This window comes from Cupressus sempervirens, chromosome 4 (assembly GCF_028749045.1).
Source record: "Cupressus sempervirens isolate cs-2001-9-10 chromosome 4, ASM2874904v1, whole genome shotgun sequence".
Classification (NCBI taxonomy): Eukaryota; Viridiplantae; Streptophyta; class Pinopsida; order Cupressales; family Cupressaceae; genus Cupressus; species Cupressus sempervirens.
In genome coordinates, this window is record NC_143121.1 from 351984512 (window position 1) to 351990091 (window position 5580).

The following is a 5580-nucleotide window of genomic DNA, read 5'->3' on the forward strand; positions in this document are numbered from 1 at the left end:
TAATTTAAAGCATAAGAAAGAAAAATTATCTTTCTTATACTTAAATGTCCATTTTATGTTTTACTCTAATGCTAAAAATTTAGGCTCTTGACATCAAATTGACAAGGTCTCACAATTGGTGGACATCCATTTACTATACTTGCCCTTTTTTTTAGTTGAGATGCACATATATTCCTTAGTTTTACTCACTTATATAATATAATTGCACATCCATTATAAAAAATTGCACATTTTTTAAAGTTCACTAAATCTACACATTGATCATAGACACCTACATATTTGTTTCATATAGTTGTTCTTTGGTATCATATAGCTGTAAATTTATTTGATATAGCTACACTTTTGTTTCTTAAAGCTATATATTTGTACAAAGTTACTAAGAGAATATGAAGGCACATGGTTTTGCATATGTTGGTTATTCTTGTGTATTTTTCTAGTATACACACACATTTGTTTTGAGGAATGTGAGGAATTGAAGTTCCAGATTAGATCTGATTTGTAGCCCTTATGCTTGGCAGTCTAGTTCATCACATTTCCTATAAAAATAAGTGTAGAATCTCTTAAGGCCATCTAGGAGAAACATTATATCATTATAAATAAAATAAAAAAATTCAAGTTATCGCAAGAATTATTGTACAAAATAGGACTTAACACATCAACACATAACTTACTAAAAACCAATATATCTATTTAGATACACATAATCAAATTTTATTCATGATCATGCATTAATTATCTTTCATAATTTTAATTCAATACTAGAGAAGGAGAAGGAGAGGATAAATGACCTACTTGGATTTTAGCTTTGTATATTTTCAAATGCCTAAATTCTTCCCCGTAGATCTCCTAGAATATCTTGAAGAAGCCCTCCTCCTCAAACCTTATTTAAATATTTGAAAACAATAATTTTTTTCTGATGTATATTGGGCATCCATAGCCTAATTCTTTTTGTTCTTTAGAAAGCTCCTTATTTATAAGAGAAAGATGTCATTTCCATTTTTTTGCATCCATTGGAAATGAGTTCCTACTTATGGTTTGATTAATTAAATCAAGCTATTTTTTATTTCTATAAAATTTTGTTTAAATTGTTAGTTAGTTTCAAGTTTATCTAATATATCCTAAGGCTTTTATTTTAATGATTACACATAACACATTGGTCAAGATACTTCCCTATCACTCACAAAGTCAAGGGTTCAAATCCCATGGCCTTTTACTAATCAATTAATGACATACTCCCTAATTAAAAATTATAATATGTTTCCTTTATAATGGCTCTTGAAGACCATACTAGTTGAGATCTTAATCAAAGTGTTTAGTGGGTTAGATAGCATGAGTTCAAGTATCAAGAGTATGTTAGTTTTACTTAACATTATGGTTTCATTTATTTATTTATAGTCATCTTCTATTTGATTTGATTTTACTTTATAAAGTCATCAAAACTATATAGTTAAGCTAAGATTCATAGTATATGTGAATTAATGCCACACATGCAACTAATAATAAAGTTATATTTATTTAGGCATGTATGTGTGGACCCATATATAATTGGATAAATGTACCATATTAACTTACACATACATCATTATATCAATATCACATGGATAAAAAATAAAATATCAAAATATAAAGGTAACATTGTAAGATCACAACCATGTTTAAACCACTAGAAAAAAAAATCAAATGTCACAATACCAAATTAGAGGTAAGATATCAAAAGATCCCTAATTGGAAGTTGACTCGGTGCCTATACGGATCATGTGTCCATTTCCTTTCTAACAAAAATTAGTTCAAATAGTTTTAGGCATGTTTAGACATGTGTAGTCATGTATAGTCAATGCGTGATTCATTGACACACGTATCTCACTGAATCATAAGATATAGTACACATGCATATATACAAATAGTGACAAATAAGGAACAAAGGGTATGACATCGTGTAGATCTCCCAATGAAGTGAGAATGACTTCCTCCCCTCATTCAAAAGACATAACAAGAAGAGTAAATATACACTTATATGTATACAAAGCACAAAGGGTTAGTTGAGTTAGCTTAAAACCAAATTATAATAATAAATTAAAAGTATCCATAAATAATATGTTCAAACAAGGTATTTAAAATCATAATACTAAATAAGAATTCTGAGCAACATATTAGGCATTATTCATGGTACAAAATATTTAGTCTCCTAAGATTACTATTAGGGAATCAAATTAAATATAAAACATGATCATGTGCATGGTACAAAATATTGTAAGAAAGCTCTAAATAGTATTTCAAGGATGTGTGCTAAGGATCAATGGCAAGTGTGTCAATGTTAGATATGCTCATTGGACTTAGTTGTGCACTATCAGCACCTAGGAGAACTGAAAGGGAGACTTGGTGCTCAAAGATTTCAAGACAACAATAATATATTTGAGGCCTTACTTGCTCCAAGGCTACTCTTGGGCCACAATTTCCAATGTCTATGCCTGGGTCAACTACTATTTCATTTAAGAGTGTTAGAAATGCTTTAGAATAACTAAGAGGGGGGGGGGGGGGGGGGGGGGGGGGGGGGCGGGGGGGGGTGAATCAATTATTCAAGGTCTAAATTTCCTTTTAAAACATTTTCACTAAGTATAGTGTGCCCAATTAAACTAACCATGCATCCACACTAAACTTTCTTCTTAGCAAGTTACTAAAACATCAACATGCAAGAACAACACATGAAGAACCAACACATAACATAGTGATTTATGTGGAAACCCAATTTAGGAAAAACCACTAGTAATATGCTACTCAATTCTCACTCTTCTAAAGAGATGCCCTATGAAAGGCCTGCCCTGTTAAAGGCTACAACACATTTTTAAATGTGACTTGGTTAGAAAATTTCAATCCACCTTGTTAGAAGTGGGCCTAGTTAGAGGACTTTAGAACACTCACTTGGAATGCCACTGTGTTAAAGGATTTACAAATGGTTGTTAAACCAACCTAAGTCCATATGATATTACCCTAACTAATGCAATTTCTAGAGAGTAACAATAAGGGCTTTTCACCTAATACAACTCACAACTGAACTTGCAGATTTTAGATCTCAATTCAACTCAAAAAATTTCTTGGCTTTTAGTCTCTATAGATTAGACAGCTTTTTCTCCTTTCAAGCTTCATCTTCTTGAGTCTCCATGCTCATTGTGCCAATGCAATCACCTCAATGGTCACCTATCAAAGTAGAATCTCTTTGTTCCTCCCTCTTGATGTCTTCTCCTTAACAACATATACTATCTCCAATCAACCACTTAACCACTTGGCAACTTAGCTTCATGACCTATAGCTCCTTAGATAGAAGTCTAGAATTCTTTTCCCACTCAAATCTTCCCACTTTTAATTTTAGTTCGAATGGATTAGGTAAGATTCAATGAATCCATCCCTTATCTTGTTCCTTCTAGAAACATCTTGTAGAATCCTCTTGAATTCACCCAAAAATGGTTTACCTAAAATTTTGTGCCACCAGCTCATCATCCTTATCTTCCATTTGGTTCATAAAATTCAAGGTAACAAACTTTGTTAGCTTAGATCTGGTGAATCTTTGACTTTTCAAATAATGCAGTAGCTCGACACTATTGAATTTTTGAAGCTCGGCACATACTATTTTTCTTAGCATCAACTATTTTTTTGATGCACAGCACCTATTATGGATTCACTTGGCATCAACTAAGTTTTCTGATGCACAACACCTATTACTTGCTCGACACCCAAAATTGCCTAGGTCCTTCTATTTCACTTGGAACACACTAGATTTTTTATTCTTTCAACGCTTACTAAAAATTTGCTCAGCATGAACTAGCTTGCTCGACACCCACTAGTGAATTTAATTAAGCTTTATAGATAGCTATGTTACAACTTACTCTTCTAGAGTTTCTAAGTGTGGCCAACTTTTGTATCTTCAAGTGTATTGTCAATGCATTATTTTAAAATTGTCTTAACTGATCCTTGTACTTAATTATGAAATCATAACTCAACCTTTCCCTTAGGTGCTTTTGTTACATCTTATTGATTAAATCCTCTTCATCAATAAACTAAGTGATAATACTTGGATCTTATAAGAAAATGTTATTCTAGCAAATAACAAGTTTGACATCAATGACAAAATAATGATTGAAAATATTCTTTATCAACAATTTTCCTTCTTTTCAACAATCTCCCTCATTGATAATGATCTTTTCAATCATATTTTAACAATCTCCCTCTTTGGCATTGATGGGAAACAAAACTGATCAACCAAGTTATCAAAATTGCTAACTAGGTTAAATTAGTAAGTCAAATGCCAAAAAGAAATTTGTTAACATTGCTATTTTCAATAGTTTTCATATCTTCCTCTTTGCTGATACATGGTCTTCTATTTTCCTCTTTGATCTGCTATCCTAATTTCTTCACTTCTACTTCTCCCTCTTAACTGTTATTTCCTTTCTCCTTCCTTTCTACTATTTTTCTGCTATTTCTCCCTCTACATGTCTGATCAATTTCTATACGACTCCCTCTTTTTTATAGCTTACCACTTTGATCAGTCTCGCTCTTCCTCTTAGCTACTATTTCTCCCTTTACACATTTGATTTTATAGATTTGATCAGTTTCTGCTATTTCTCCCTATTTGACAATAATACCGAAGACATACTATTTTAGCATCTTGTCATGCAAGTGTAGCATTTTTAGAAACTCCAATTTCTCCCTCTATCACCTTGCTTGTGACTAATTTAGAACTTCAACACTTTTAGTTACTTCAGTCAAAGACCTAAAGTATCCTCTGCATCAATTCATAACATTTCAACAATCAACTTATTTGATGCAGGGCAGTCTTGCAGTTACTTAAACAACCTTGGATAGGGGTATTACTCCTAACTTACCTCTAAGATATTCAAATTCATCTTTATGTAATGGTTTTGTAAAGATGTCAGAAATTTGTCCCTTTGAATTGACACATTCCATCTTCACTTGCTTGTCTTTCACCAATTCTCTTACATATTGATACTTAATTGCAATGTGCTTTTTTTTAGCATGCATCATAAGATTTTTTGATATGTTGATGGTACTTGTGTTATCACAATAGAGTATCATAGGTTTGGTCATCTCTTCCTTCATACCTTGCAACAGATGTTTGATCCATACAATATTGGTGCAGCTGATAGCAGCAATAATATACTTAGCTTTAGTAGTGGACTGTGAGGTACAACTCTACTTTTTGCTAGTCCATGTGACTAATCTTTTACCTAAGAAAAGTGCTCCTCCACTAGTGCTTTTTCTATCATCAACATTACCTCCCCAATTTGCATCATACAGGCTTTCAACTCAAACTTTTCAGTCCTCTTATAGTATAATCCAAAGTCATATGTTCCTTTTAGTTACCTCATTATTCTCTTTACTACCATAAGATGATTTTCTCTTTGGTTTGCAGAAAATCTTGCCACTATTCCAACAAATAATACAATGTCTATTCTACTATGCACAACATACTGCAACTTTCCAATCATTGATCTATACATTGTCTAATTTACTTCAGCTGACTCATCTTTATTGGATAGCTTATGTCCTATTACCATTGGTGTACTG